Genomic DNA, 16,092 nt, shown 5'->3' with positions numbered 1-16,092 from the left:
GAAAGAAAGGATGGCTGTAGATGTACCCCCTCTTCATTAGCCAGGCTTGGGCCAGGGATATGGGAGACCAGTGCTTGGTGACTTATTCTCTATTGAAGGTTAAAGGAGGAAATGGAGGGAGTCGAACAGGGACTAAAATACTTGTTGCTGTACTTTTCTTGCACACAACACACCCCACCATAAAATACGTATCTTAATTTTTGGAAGATGGAATAAAAGGGGGGGGAAAAGATGTTTTCTTGTAGTAATAGCAGCTAGGGAACCAACTCTGCTTAATTCTTTATGTGGAGAGGTACTTTTTGTCTGGCAGAAACTGCTGGTACTGTGTTTCCTCACTTACCATTTATACTCTACCACAGCTAGTTTTTTGGTTTTTTTTTTTTTTTTGGGGGGGTGGGGGGGAGGCACATGTGGCTTGCGAGAGATTATGGTACTTGAAATACAGTTTGGGCTTTGGTGGTGATTCAGGATGGCACAATCCAGATCCACTGCAGGTGTGACTCCTGGGCCTGATGTCATGAGCTTCAGGCAGAGATGGTGCAGGTTTTGGAGGACGCTGGTTCTCCACGGCAGGGTCCTGTCTTAGTGAGAAGATGTGGCATCCCACCCCCCCGGCACTGGGGACTGGATCCACGTGTGGTTTGGCCCAAGAAATCTTTCAAATGTTATTGTGAATGAATCGCAGCAGCTGAGATCAGGTTGGCCTCATGCTCACAATCTACATTTATCATGGTGTGCCATGGGATCAGCGAGATGGGTGGAGTGAGGCAGATGGTTGTACATGACAAATGGAAAAATAATTTCCTCCCCAATAATAGTGTGCTCTGTTGTCGGGCTGCAAAAGGTTAAGTTTAAAAAAAAAAAAAAAAAAAAAAAAAAAATCCTAAAATAACATGACCTATTCTTTCCTCTCTCTTAACCCATTTCAGACTTCATTGAAGTGTTGAGTTCATGAAACTTTGGGCTAGCAGAAATAGAGATACCTTTTATAGTTGGCTAACTTTAAAAGCCTGGTGCAGAACCAAAACTCCAATAATGTGTTTCTTTTCTTCATGTGTGTCCTATGTACAAGTGAAACTAAAATCCAGTAACAACATGGAGAAGAAATAGCCAGACACCATAGCACATATTGCCTCAGGACATCAAAATGCCCCAAACTGGCCAGGGCAACAGTAAGTATAGCTAGGCCTAGCATGCATTTTGGTATATACAGCACTTAAAATTATATAGGTACCTGTGGCTTTTTCATGACGGTTTGTGTAAAGAGCATAGATAGACACAACCACCCGGATTGCAGACCATGTTCAAGGTCCCATCAAAAACTTACTCCTTGCTCAGGATATAACTATTTGGCCAGAAAAGTTTATTAAAGCAGATATTAGTTGGATCTAGAAGTTACAGCTGTTTTGCATGAAACGCCTTGGTGCTTGGATGTGATGTGAGGCTAGAGCCCTATTGCTTTTCTAAACTGTGCAGAGCCACTGACTCCACACTTAAACTAGGTTGGGAAAACTTCCCTTTTTCTTGGTATTTTGGTGCTTTCTTCTTTGGCCAGAATGCAGCCGAGACCCATCGACCGGCAGGATGGGACAACTATGAAGGAGGGACCCACAGTTTACAAATGTCTCTGGACATTTCCTCTGAGTTCCAGGTTTTGTGTATGGGTCTGGGGAGCTCTCGTGTCTAGGCTTATGCCTTTCCCTTCATCTCTTGCCTCTCAATCCAATACCAGCTGAAATGAGCGGGGCTTTTCCTATCAATGTCAATGTGTTCTGGATCATATTGAAGTGCAGGTTCTTCAGAGCAGAGGTCCAGATGTCTGGCTTGGGTGCCTAAAGGGAATTTAGCAGTAGGATGTAGGTGCCTAAGTAAGAAGAAATGATCCAGAACAGCCCTGCTCCAGCAGCCCCATAAACTAATTGGGAGTCTGAATTAATTGGGTCTGGTGGGCGACATGGAGGTCAGAAAAAACTCCATCTGCCACAGTCGGTGTCTCCAGTAAGCATAGCCAGATGGGAAGGTGATAGTGCCACTCGCTTGTTGTGTAATGGCATTGTGTTTAGGGCACTCGCCCAGGATGTGGAAGACCCTCAGCCTGACATGATTCAAGCCCGCATCTCCCATCCTGTCGCAGAGCACCCTAACGGGCAAGCTGGAGACCAGTCTGTGTATGGCCACCATCCCTGTCTCCTGAAAACAGCCGTGTGCAATGCATCCCCGATGCACAGGGCCAGCAAGACGGAGCTTAGTTGTGCAGATGGAAAGGGGGAAAAAACCATGTTCTAGTCCCTATTGCCTGGACTAGTCGTCATGCATTTGACATGAGATGGTCACGGGACAACAGTCAGAAATCATCCCTGCAAGTGGGGTCTTGAATCCAGCACTTCGCCCTGAATGTAGTCCCATTGGTGTGTGTTAGGTGTGCTTAGGCTGAGCCTGCCTTCCAGATCAGATCCTACGATGGAGCTTAGCTAGGATCTAGGTTCCTGTTGGCTCTGCCCATGTGTGAGAGCTGAAGTTTAGGTGCCATTGGACCTTTGCATTCCAACTTATTGGTGCTAAGTCTCATTTATGGAGCCTGATTTGCTTATCTGGACCTGGTCCCTCAATTCCACTGATGTTCAATGAGGCTTAAGCTCCTAAATCTCTTGGGGGCTTTTTAAAAGACATCACCCAGCGTTTCTAAGCATCTGCTTGTGCAGCACCTAGTGCAGCAGGTCCCTTTTTCCGAGGGGGCCTTTGGGTGCTCCTGTAGGACAAACAAACTCAAACTAACAATGGGAGGCCTGACCGTGACTCCTACCAGCATAGCCTCTGACACAACTTTTATGGATTTCAAAGGAGTTATTTCTGATTTACAACCCTTGTAATTAAGAACACAACCAACCCCCGCGGCAGGATCATCGAGCTGCTTTCTCTTTTCATGGGAGAAGTGCACGAGGAGGAAGAACATGGTGCTGATGAGGAAATGGCCTCAACCTTGAGACGGTCCCAATTGTAAAATCCTGCCTGAAATAGGCACACATCCTTTGATAGCCTGGGGTTCAGGGTTAACATAGTCTGGGATGATGGCTCACGTCTTTTCTTTCTTCACCTTCAGTTTCCTTTGCATTAAAATGAAGTTTATTTTCCATCTATGGGGACTTTTTACCATCTATAATTTTCCCTGAGCCTGAAAAATGGCATGTGTGCACATGCCTGAACGCTTGCAGGAAAAAAAAAATATTATTATTATTATTATTGTTATTTTTTGCCATTTCTTAGCTGGCCTAATAAAAGGTAGCATCTCTGAATTAGAGTTTTGCATTTCCATTTGAACACAGCACTGAACTACATGCTTAATTTTAAGATTGCATTTTGCACCCATTGAAATGACAAGTGAAGCACTTGCTTAAATGTTTTGTTGACTTGCTTCCTCCTAACTCCAAAAGCAGAGCTCCAGAATGGCCAAGGGGAGAGGTTTCCTGATTGTATTTGGTGGGGAAGGGGAGTAGATTGGTTTTATGTAACAAACCTCAGATAAATGACAGGGGGCGGGGGGGGCTCTGGCCTCTAAATCTGGTGCCCCATCACTCCCGGGTATCTTTTCTTGCACGCCCTTCTCTGAACCTGGCCGAAGTGCCAGTCCCTTCTTCTGCTGCAGCACGTGCTCGCCGGCAGGGTGGTCACACTTCCCTCCGCGCTAGCTTGTAAATCAGGGGCTGGCTGCACAGTGAGTGCTGAAGGAAGCAGACAAGCCTCAAGCTTGGCTCGCATGTCATGGGAAGTCACTCATTTCCTGCCCTGGGCTCTCCGGGGAGAGAGACTTCTCTTTGACAAGGCTCTTAATTAGCCAGAAAGTTGGGTCATAACCACTGCTGTGTCTCCCCTTGTCATAGTTAGACTCCAGGGTGTGTGAAAAATTGAAACAGTACAATGAGCGTTTAGAGCAACTCATGTTAATTTTAGAGAATGAAAGGAGGAATTTCTTTCCCCCTGTTGATAATGATTTTCAAGTGCTGAATACCCCCAGGAAAGGAAGAAAAAGGGGTCTCTCTCTCAACAGCTTTAAGAACACGTCCCTTGTAAGCACCTGTGGTTCAGGGCGGGGAGATGCCTGCCGGGGCAGATTCTTGCATTGCGCTCAGCTCCCAGCCCGGCTACCGCCGGGGACGTTCAGGGCTGTCTCATGAGTTTGCACGGGGCTCGGTGTTGCCTGCCTTCTCCTCCCTGCATGCTGGGGAAAGGCAAGCCTCCGAGTGCCGGAGTTCGGGTTTAGTTGTCAAGGCAATGTAGGGGAAACGGAGAGAGCCTGTAGTTCCCCGGCACAGGATACCACCTCCGGGCCAGGAAACGACAAGGAACTTGCACGCGCACACGTTGTTCAACGGGAAATGGAAACCCCGTCGGGTGCTTTCCATAGTGGACATGTTTCTGATGAACCAGGAGCTGTTCTGAAAAGCTTCAATGAGAAACCCATTTTGGAAGGCCTTTAAAGGCACTGGGCCAGATGCTCGAGTGGTGTCGCCTGGCCCCGCTCCACCGAACCTCCCTGATTTACATCAGCAGAGGCTCTGGCCCTGCATCCCTTGGGAGTAGGATCCTCATTAAGAGGTGGAGGGCTCGGCTGGGACCTAGTGAAGATGGAGGGCAGCTGGGAGCCAGTTGCAGCTGCTTGATCCTCAGCCCCTTGGCCCTGGCTTAGCAGCTGGTTAACTTGTAGGGAGTCTTGATTCCCAGACTGCACAACCTAGGCCATGACACACAGCATATCCTTGACATGCCCCCATTGCCTTCTTGCTCTGTATAGCCAGAGTTGTGTTCTTCTGCTGGCACAGAGCTCTGTGCAAGGGCTGTTCTCTATGAGCCACTCGACACTATTTGGCGAAGCAGCCTAAAAACAGCTTAACCTTTGGGCATGCTCCCCTGTACCTCGGTTTCCCCATTCGCAGGATGGGAAAGCGAATGCTGCCTTTCTCAGAGCTGGCGGTGGCAATATCTGACTTGGTTTAGGGCTGTTTGAAGTATTTTTGTGTCCTTGGTGCCCTGCAAGCACTCATGCTCTGCCAAAGCTATGTCAGTGGTAAGGACTAGTGTCTAAATTTGTAAAGGCAGTTAGGTCCTTTATATCTCAGGGAAACCAGTGGGAATTAGGCTGTTATGAACAGCTTTAAAATTTATCCCTAAATAATTAATGTAGAATTAATTAGCTTTGGAACTTGTGGTGGAGGGGAGGGGGGTAGGGTCTATATATAGATGTATAAATATAGATATATTTCTGTACCTTTCTCTAGGGTCAGACTTTCAGGGATCAGTCCACCCTCCATCTGTGATGCTGCATAATGCATCACAGTGGTGTTTAACCTGCGTGCATCTTGCCTGCAGTGCAGATTGTCTCTGCAGCCCTTCCTCTCCAGCTTCTGATTTTAGCCTTGCCCCTGCAGCTGGATTTCGGTGAGATCAGGTCACTTGCCCCTTTGAGAGGCAGGGGAGTCTGATGGTAGCCAGCCCTATACAATTATCCCACCCTAGCTGGGTCAGGTCTTCCCTGGAAAGGGCTGAGAGTTGTGGCTTTTTGTAGGGCTCTTTCAAACACGATGGGTGGTAGTGGTCATAGGCTGCTTTCGGCACTGAGAGGCGAGTTGTAACCTATGGTGGGCACAGACCCGACTTTGTTTTGGCATTTGGCCGTGTTTATGGGGAATGAAAAAACACATGCTTGTTGGGTGGTTGTGAGTCCTTCCTGGCCTGGTCTAACAGAGGTCAGTGGTGTATACCAACCCAGGTCCCCTGGACCTTCCTGGAACCTCCACTACGTTGGTTTCTAGCGTGGCAGTGACCTTAGGTGCCAAAAAGAGGTCAAAGGAAAAATAGTTTTCTTCTTTTTTTACTAGCGAGATGGCCAGAAGTGGTCTTCATCGCAAACTTGTCTCGATGCGCTGCCTGATGTGAGGGACTGGGCTGTTGCTCACAGTTTGCAGGTAGGGTCACTTCGCTTGTGAAAAACGCCCGAGGAACATTTAGATCCAGTGGGGTTGATTTTTAAGTTGCTTCCTTACTGTAGCCAGTTCCCACAGTCTCTTTGCATCATCTGTGTGCCCGATCACAACCCAGAAGAGGCGGATTTAAAGCACTTGTATAAGCTTGAGCATCTACACACTGATTTCACTGGAGCCTTTCATCTCTCAGCTTGTTTCTCTCTGACCTGTGCGGTTGCTTATGTAGCCCTGAAGGCCTCCAGTTCAGAAAAGCTCTTAAACATGTGGTAAGATCCAACAGGTGTTGACGGCATGTTATTGCATGCTGAAAGAGATGTGCCATCTTGCTCAGAAGTTTTGATGGGGTCAGAACCAGTCTCTCGGTTGTCTTGCAGGACTCCACCTCGGACAGCAAGCTGGGTGCCCGAGATCGCCTCGATGAACAATCGCTCTCATGGCGAAGTCCCAGCTCTGGCGCGCTCCTGAGAGATGACATGAGGAACGTCCCTTGTGCGTGGCGGTCGCCTGCTGCGAGAGTTGGCAACCCGGACAAACAAGGCACGCTGCTCCCTTGGGGTGAAGAGACGGGGAGGATGTGTCCGAGGGAGAATCAGTGGCTGAGCAAACGTGTGCAAGAAGCTGGGTGGAAAAGCACATCGAATTGTACTTCTGAGCACCCCGCGACGGGATGCTATTGTCAGCCAGAGACACTGGCAAGTCGGTCCCTGGTGAGCCGAGGCTCCCAGCTGCCCGCAGATTTATAAGGGAGCAGGGCATCTCCATCTGCTGAAACCACAGCCCTGTCTGCCTTCACGTGGGAGCGTGACTGGAGCAGTAAAAGGACCCGGCTCCAGAAGGTAGCTGTTTTATTTTTTTAGGGGGGATGTGGTGATGGTGCGTGTGGGGGGTGCCTACTTTAAACAGCTGTGGATGGGGAGATGCTGTTAAATGCCAGCTTGACATATCAAGGGGCCTGGGTGCAGCACCTGGTACTGGTTCTGCCTGTAAAATTAGCTCTGGAGGGAAGGGAGGAAACCCTGGTTAGCCATCAAACCTGACGGTCACTCCACCGCTCCCTGCACAGACTTCTCGCCCCATCTTTGAGCCAGGATCCCTGTTGGTGTGTAACCTTAGCATCACATGGTCTGGGAAAGGCCAAGAGAACGAACTATCTTTTCTGAAATGCCTGGGGCTGGATCCTGGCATCCACTAGCTGTTGCTCTGGAGCTGATGGAGTCGTCCCCGTCCTCCCCCAGCCCATTGCTGCAAAAGAAGGGCCAGCCTCATGATTTTGGGGGGACCTCTGACTGACCCTGTGTGCTCTGTTTCTGGGGGGTGATGGAGGCAATCTGCGCCCTCGGCTCTGTTGCTGGCTCCGGCGCTGACTGCTGGATCTTGCAAGGAACCTGCTGCAAGCCTGTCCCTCCCATGGGAGCCAACCCCTGCAAAGGGCTGATCATCTCTGAGGTGCCGACAGCCTCTGGCTCCCTGAGAAGCACCTTGCAGCAGAGTTAATTTTCCACCCTAATTGTACTGTCAGTGCAGCTCCAATGCTATGAAACATGGGAGAGCTAAAGTGGACTGCTCTGCTGGGCTGTAGCATTGCATCTGAGCCACGTGAGAAGGCACAGCTGTCAATGCAGGGATGTACAGTATTGCTGGCCCACCCCTGGCCTCTTACAGAGAGGGGTCAAGAGAAGTTAAAGGATCCAAATGCTGCTGGTGATGGTGTCTATGGGGCGGTGATGGTGGGGAGTTTAGGGGGTGAGCTGCGCAAGGTATGACGCTGGAGACCTGACAATCGAGCAAGTTGGATGTGGCAGTATATGGGAGCATGGAGCTGCCGTTAGACATCGTGGTTGTGCTTGCCCTTAAGGTTTCGCTTATAGAATTACAGAAAATTCAGGCTGGAAGGGACTTCAGGAGGTCACATCTTGTCCAAGCAGGTCCAGCTCCAACTACACCATCCCAGCCAAGGCTTTGTTGAGCCAGGCCTTAAAAACCTCCAAGGATGGAGAGTCCACAATTTCTTTAGATTACCAGATAGCTTCACCACCCTCCTAGTAAAAGAGTTTTTCCAAACATCCAACCTAAACCTCCCTTGCTGCAACTTGAGCCCATTGCTTCTTCTGTCATCTGCCCCCACTGAGGACAGCCCAGCTCCATCCTCTTTGCAGCCCCCCGGCCGGGAGTTGAAGGCTGCTATTCAATCCCCCTCTCTTCTGCAGACTAAATAAGCCCAGTTCCCTCAGCTGTATTATAGTTAATAGATGCCATGCACGTGTTAATGAAATCTGCTTTTGGGGCCTGTTACCAGCGTCTCTGAGCACTCTTAAATGTGTAATGCATTTATTCCTGCAACAGCCCTGTGCGATGGGGAAGCGCTAGTGTTTCTGTTTTACAGAGGTGCAACTAAGGCACCGATCATAAATATACAGGAATAGGAGCCCTGTCGCAGAGCAGGGATTTGAACTTGCTTCCCCACAGGCCCTGGGTCCTGCTTGAGCTGCCGGGCTATACTTCCTTTGAGTAATAGGTATTGTATAGATGACTACAAACACATCAGTCCCCGCTTGCAGACCACCTACTGATCTGCTGGGCGATCTAATCTATAGCACCAGGTTGACCTTTTCTTAACGCTTTATAAATTCATTTTGACTGGAACCTTATAAAGGTTGACCATTTGTGATATCCCTCCCCCCACCTTTTTTTTTACCGACTGATCTTAGTCTTTTTTTTTTTAACCGAGTACCCATCCTGCCTTTTGTTAAATGGCTCTAATAACGCTCGGCGGCTGTTGTTTGCTTAACAGCAAATTAAAATAACAAAAAGCAGAACTTGTTCCAACCCTTTTAACATAATAAAGGCAGAGACGTCCAGAAACCTGTTTTTGTTCAAAATTAATACAATTATGTGTTTAACGGAGTGTTTCAGCGGTAATAAAAAATCTCCCTGCAGTATTTCATCAGTGTTCAAGGCTTTTGCCAAGCTGCTAAAGTTCAAGGAGTCAGGTACGTTGAGGATGTTTTACTGCATTTTTCAGTTATTAACCTAGACATTGATGCCTGGGCATGAAGCCATCCGCGCTGAGGAAATGCCAGCGAATACAAAATGCGGCGGTGTTTTTTCTCGGCGGTGCAGGCTGTCCTGGAACGCATCACCTCTGTCCTGGCTTCCCAGATGATACTGGGTCAAGGTCAAGGTCTTAGCTTTCTAGCTTATCAATACTTCGTGAGCTGGGACAAGACCACTAAGGGCTTGTCCTCATGGGGACTTTCAGGGGTGTCTACCTCACCATCCTACCATGTCACGTAGTAGCACCCTCGGATACGCCATATGGTGCCACACAAGCTACCCCAAATGGGACGGAGCAGAGCTCCCTTGCTCGGTCACGGTGCAAGGAGGTAGCCTGCACGGAGCAGTGCGGTGTGTTTGAGGGCACCATGGCATGATAAGGTTTTTTTGGGGGCAGTTATGGCCCTGGTGCTTGGCTTTTTCTTGAGGCTTATTTGTGCAAGAGGGTTGCAATTTTTTTAAAGAATAGATTAGCCATGCACATGTGTGGAAAGGCTTACCCAGGGACGTTCCTGCCTTGAGCAGGGGGTTGGAGTTGACCTCCCTTGGTTCCTCTTGGCCTTACATCTTCTGTGCCAGCTGCTCAGTAAACACGTCCTTGCAAAACCCTGGCTGCATTCAGCTCATGGTTGAACCGTGTTGAGACATTAAGCTCTTCAGGGTCGGTGTCCTCGTTTTGTGTTCATGCTGCACCTAGCATCACGCACCAGGCAGGCCCTCCTGTTATTATCGTCTCTGCTAACGACTCCTTAAAGATCACAATCACAATGAGCTTGGTGGGGGGAAGCTTCAGCCATCGCCGGAGACCGTTTAATTCAGACCCTCGTTCTGCAAACTACTGTGGATTTTGGGGCTCCTGCAGATTGCTGGTGAAGTGAGGAGGGGGGTGGATCTGCCATGGGCCCAACTTGCAGGACGCTGGCTATCGCTTCTTGATGAGGTCTGGTCTACTCCTCTCAACGAATGCTTAGATTTAAATACGTTGTGTGACATTTGTTATTGGTGTGGCAGACGTGCTGTGAAGACCTAATCGATACGGGGAACCTATTGGGCTTGGGTTTGTACACGCTTGTAGGGAGAGACCGTCCCTGCCCTGAGGAGCTTATTGGATAGATGAAAAAAAAATCATGTGGGGAAATGAAGGCTCAGAGAAAGGAAATGATCTGGCCAAGGCAGAGCCAGGCATTGTACCCAGGAGTCCTGCCTTGCTCATCACCGGGCCACCTTGACTTTCCCAAGAACATCTATTTTCCTTCTAGTTCTCTCTTTTTCAATGTTACCCCCATGAGCTTTTCCTTTTGCCCCTTTTTCATTTGAGCCTGCACTTTCATTCCAACCTTTTAGTGATTATTTACAGTTGAGTCCACGTATAAACATAAAATAACCAATAGACATGGCATGATCACATACAGGTTAGTACACCAGCACATGATGCGCTAGTGAGTATATAACAGTGTGCACAGGTACTTGCAGCACCTTTGTTTCCTACAAATGTAGGTGCAGGGGTGCTATATGCTGATAGGCTTGTATTTTAGATCCACGTTTGGATCTAAAATACAACCTTTTTATATTGGGCAGGGGAGCAGTGGCTATTTATTCAGGGAGAGCCCAATACAATGTCCTTCAAAACCATTGGCAAATTTCCCAGTGCCTTCAGTAATGCGGGACTGGAATGCAAATTATATCATTGGAGAAATGCCTGATGTTACGGGAAAAAGTCTGTGGTTTTTTTTGTTTTTTGTTTTTTTTTAGCCCAAGACTGAAAGATCTTCCTTTTTGAGGAGCTCTCTGTGCCTTCTGCTCAATGCTGGCCCATGCAACAGTCCTAAATCTCTTGGGGAAACTCTCTGCAGTCATCTGAGACATCTCAGCATCAGGGAAACACTTGACTTGTTGTAGGTCTGTGTTGCAGACCCCTTCTGCCTGGGTTGATGAGAGGCTGGTTGGGAATAATGGAAGATCACCCGTCTGCACTGAATTCAGCTGTCAGTGGAGTATAACTAATTGACCAAAGGGTCAAGCCTCTAGTTTTACTTGGAGTGGCAAGCAGCCCTGGGGCAAGAAGAGGAAACATCTCTACCTACAATCGTCATCCAGCTTCTAGTCTGGTTTCTTCCCAGATCCACTCTTGGCGACTTGCTCCTCCAGCCATGAGGTGCCTGCTGTCTGTGGGTTTCCTTGCATTCCTCCCAGGGACACCTGCTCTGGTTAGCAGGGTTTAGGACTGCTGCTTACCTGTCAAAAGACTTTGACTTCTTCTCTGCCAGAACTTCTGCAACTTGCTTCCTTGTATTCAAAGATCTAGCCATAAAGCATGGCTTTTCCCAAGAGCAACACACCAGTGAGAAGGGTGATTTTTGTTATAAACTGCATACGGCACAGCTAAAAGGCTCGTAAACTTTAGCAAGTACCATATTTCAAAGCACGTATGCAGAAAAATATAATGCACACCTTGTTTCTTGAAAAGTAAAATGAAGGGGAAGAAACATCTTCCATTGGAAGTAACCATATAGCAGCAGCTAAGAAGCATGTTCTGCTCCCTGTTTGTTGTGGGCAGATTTTACTTCCACTTTTTCCAGGAAGGGGCAGAAATTGCTCTGGCCGTATTTCTGTCATGTAATATGCACTGCAATTTCCAGCAGCTGGGGGGTGGGGAGGGGTGGTGTATTGCATATGAGAAAATATGCTATTATCCAGCTATATACAGGGCGCCGGGATATAGCAGGATATCCAGCTATATTCAAGGCATCAGGAGTCTGCAGAGCGTGCTTCGAGGGAATGGAGGTGCATTTCCCTGTAGTGGTCCTAGGTACCTGGCAGCTCAGCTTCTGTAATTAGCACTTAAGCTCAGTTGCAAAGTTAATTAAAGCCAGCTTCAGTTAGCACAGCATTATTAGGCACTCTGATCGAATACTTATGAACTACCAGGATTGCACCCCGCTATGGGCTGGGGCCAGTGGGATAATATGATAGTTACTTTGGGATAGTGCTCCCCCCAGTTGCCACCTCCCCAGTTAGGTCTAGGAGGACCTACCCTATACATCCAGGTTATGGCCTGCCCGTACATGGCCAATGTTGGATGGGAACCAGGCTTTCTCTTTTGGGGGCCGGCTTCCAGTTTTTCTACTATCTCAAAATGGAGCAGAAGCCTGGCTGGTTTGTTTGTTTATTTAAATTTCCTGCAAAATGAATTTCTGGAAGCATTTTGGATTGCGCTGATTTGAAGCATTTCATTTAGCTAACAATCAAAGCCTGTTGTTCTGATTTGGGCCTTTTTAAAGGTTTTTAAAAAAGGATAGATGTTTATAAAATGTATTTGTTTAATTTGAAAAGCCGGTCAGAAGCATTCTGCAAACTCTGAGAGAGGAAGCCTCAACACCATCAAGGATCTTTGCTTAGGTTTTTCAAATTAATTTTCATTACAATCAGCTTTTTCTTTCCTCTTCTCCCTCTCCACCCCCCTTTTCTTTCAACAGGGGGAGGAGATGAATTGCCACTTTTTAAAATTTATTTATTTATTTATTTTTTTGTCAAAACCAAAATTATTTCTTGTCTACTCTTGCATGGACTTGACAGAGATGGGTCTGCAGGATTTTCTATGTTTACATCCAAGTTATTATCCATTGCCTTTCCTCTGGTAGGATTTAGACAGTTTGATTAAATCTTACTCATGACCAACCACTTGCTGAAGTCTAAGCCATTGGCTTATTTTAGCATGTTCCTATACATAATTGAGTAACGCACCATAACTGACCTCGTTGGATGGGAACCAAGCCTGGTCCCCATCCAACGTTGGTCATAACCTAGGAAGACCTACACTACACATCCAGGACTTTTAACTGGGGAGGTGGTAGATGTCCAGCGTTTCATGAGGCTGGCTGTTTCTCTATCTTTTCGGTTTAATGGGAAGAAAAGGCACGCTCCTACCCAATCTGCTTTTCTATTCTTCTGGTGCACTTAATGTCTCCAGCCAATGGCTTCCTTAGCTAGTTTTCAACAGCTTCATGCAATGGTTGGGGGTTCAGTCTGATTTCCGCAAAGGAGATGTGAAACAACACGCTGTGAATTTTGCCACGGTTTTCCCAGTGGAGAAAACCCCAAAGGAGTTTATAGGAGCGGGTAAAATGTATACCCCTGGTAGAAATGTTTTGGGTGGTGTTGAAGATAGTCATCAATCTCTCAGGAAAAGGGAATGTTTCTTAAATATGTTCCCAGAGCCTCTTGTCCTGCATTTGGTTCTGACTAGTTTTTACATTCTTTTAATTTTTATCTATTAATTAATTTATTTTTTTTATCATATCCTTCAAAGCAGAGCCAGAACAAAATGGCCAGTGTTTCCTGGGTCTGGTTTATCTGCTCAGGATGTGCCCTTAGCATTGCTTGTACTACATAGGGGAAAATGGGTACCGTTGGTTCACTGCAGCTGCCTGGTCCTAGAAGCTCTCTGACTTCTTCATCTTCTAAGGATAGAAGTGGGCTCCATCCTTCAAACACTGCTCTGTCCTCCCCACCCAAAGATCGCCAGGCTGGGATAGTCTGCTGATGCAACCCAGGCACCATAAAGTCGGAGATGGGGTGGGTGCTCATGTTGTCAGCACCCTTCTTTAAGGCTCTTTGCTGGGTGGTTATTATCCAGTGGAGGGTGGGTCACATTGTCAGGCTCCTTTTTTTAAGTCCAAGTGGTTATTATCCAACGGGAACCGCAGGAACTGAATTCTTGCATTGAACAGTGCGCTCGAGAGGCAGCAGGAAGGCTTCATGTCAGATGTGGGTTAAAAAGTACTTTGGAAGCCATAACAATTGCACACTTCTTCCACGGGTCCTGCAGAACAGGGCTAAGTAACTTGCTCGAGTTCATGCAGGATGTCGGTGGCGGGGTAGGGAATTTTAACTTGTATCTTGGGTTCTAGGTTAGCAACTGCACCCTTAGGCTGCTCTTCCTTCCTACCAGGGAGGATATGAACAATGACAGGATAAGCAACTTGGAGCTGGCATGAGCAATGGCTGGGTGAAGTACCACCTGCTGGGGGCAAGGCTGGATAGCAGAGGTTCAGCATTTGCAACCCATCTTGGTATTCTGGGGGGAGAACGGAAACGTGGTGGGGGAGTGCTGATGACAATAATTCACTTATAATTTTTGGAAACTGTCAGCAGGTTGGGATCAAAGCAACCCAGTTGGGTGGGAGACGCTGGGATAGACCTATTGCAAGAACCTGCTGGTTTGGGGACATTGGCTTCAGGTTCTGGGTGGCACGAGATGCAACAAGCAATGGTAATAAAAACAGTTAACCTAACTGTCCAAGCCTCTAGAAAAGGTTTGGGTCTAGTTCAACTACAGACTTGAGTTTCTGGTCATGGCGGCGCTTAAGTGAGCTGAAGAGGAACGCGCTGTTCCTAATGTCAAGTACTTGGCCCATCACTTTAGGCTGCTCAGCTACTCCAATGTTCTCACTACAGATCCGAGAGCCCCTTTGAATATATTTGCACACCACTTAATGCTATTAATAATGCTAACATGGCATGATAAATACCGGTACTTAGCATCGATTAGATTAAAACATCTGTCTTGCAAGTATTGAAGGCTTCTTGTACCAGGGCGCTCTCTTCTCTGACTTGGTATGGAAGTCAGGGAGAAATGACTGTGTTAGAAATGGGGAAAAAAAAATGCACACATTTAATGATCAGAAATAGGTTTTGGGCAGGATGAAAATTTCTGGATCGGTTATTGGTAGCGTTGGAGTGATATGGCAATTGGGGCGGTCCAGGAACTATGCAAGAGGCAAGGATTTTTGTGGGTGATATGTATTTATTTATTGTTTTTTATTGGACAGACTGTGTAGTTGGGATGCACTTAGACAAGATTTTGAATGCAGCTCGTTCTTTTTCAGTCTATCCCAACCCTGACGCTGATCCAATAAAAGATACTACCCACAAATATCCTTGCCTGGATCTTTCATTCCTGTTTTGGAGCAGCGGAGAAACCTCTTACCTACCTACCTACCTCTTGTTGAAGCATGAAGACTCCTACTCTCCTAGTGTTGGGGCTTTTACCCTTTTTAAGGAACCAGACAGGAATAATTGGATACCAAACAACAATGTTTTTTAGATATCCAGGAAAAGTGTAGCTAGATCCATACCGCACTGCCTAGTTTCAGGCTGGTTCCTAAATCCTAGACTCCGGTGAACATATTTTTGGGAACTTGCAGAGTACTTGAAGGGGCCAAATTTGATCCCTGGTCCTTTATATTAAAGGTGGCTAAGCTGCAGCTTGCAAATAGCATATGGCTCCTGGGTAGCTGACATGCAGTTACCAAAGAAATAACAGTAGTTAAATAAAAACTTCCTCCTCCTCCCTAGCTGTTCTAATCTTTTGACACTAGGAAATGGGCTTTGTGTGTTGCGTCCTGTGGCTTTTGGCTGGGTTGAAATTTTGGTTGGTGGCTGGAAGGGTTAGGACGTTTGGCCACTCTTGTTCTTAACAGACCGGGTTCCCTCTTCAACTGCCCTGGAGAAGTGGTGGTATGATCGCTGTATATCTACTTTTTGCCTCTAAGAAGCAGGAATTGAACCAGAGGCCTCGAGTTGTAGAAGCATGAATGTCTACTCTAACATAAGCCGAAAGAGTGAATCGTTTTCCAGCTAGGGTAATAGTCTGCAATCTTCTTACATGGACCGGCTTTTAAAGGACTATAAGGATCCCCAGCCTCTTAATGTGAATAATATTGCAATAATCTTACAGTCATGAGAAGGATTCATGTTAGTATTAGTCATAAAAATAATCGTTATCATGTGCAAAATTGCTTTAAAACGCTCTCAGTGCACCCCTCCAGTCACCTCTATCCGTGACTTGCTAACGAAAGGGCTTTGGGGGCTGGTTCCTGAGGATTGAAGCCGTGATTGTTTTAACGGGGTCCAGACAGGCGTGTGTGTACGCCTCTGGGGAACGTCAAAGATGGAGTCCAGCCCAGCACCCCCTGTTCCTAACTTGACTTCAAACATTGCTGCTGAGTGGTCACAAGATGATAATTTAATTAAACCCTTCTTTCCCACTTGACCTTTC

At 47.1% G+C, this 16,092-nt stretch overlaps 1 long non-coding RNA gene across 1 annotated transcript in view; it reads left to right on the top strand.

Moving 5' to 3' along the window:
- Window positions 1-15,380, top strand: part of LOC102368973 — a 19,324-nt gene extending 3,944 nt beyond the window's left edge. The window contains exons 2-3 of the long non-coding RNA XR_324737.1: window positions 6,353-6,814; window positions 14,921-15,380. This is a non-coding gene — a long non-coding RNA (uncharacterized LOC102368973). The remainder of the gene's footprint in view (window positions 1-6,352; window positions 6,815-14,920) is intronic.
- The last annotated feature ends 712 nt before the right edge of the window (window positions 15,381-16,092 follow it).

This window comes from Alligator sinensis, unplaced genomic scaffold (genome assembly GCF_000455745.1).
Source record: "Alligator sinensis unplaced genomic scaffold, ASM45574v1 scaffold1719_1, whole genome shotgun sequence".
Taxonomy (NCBI): Eukaryota; Metazoa; Chordata; order Crocodylia; family Alligatoridae; genus Alligator; species Alligator sinensis.
The sequence above is the reverse complement of the archived record's forward strand: the minus strand, read 5'-3'. Positions and strand labels throughout refer to the sequence as shown.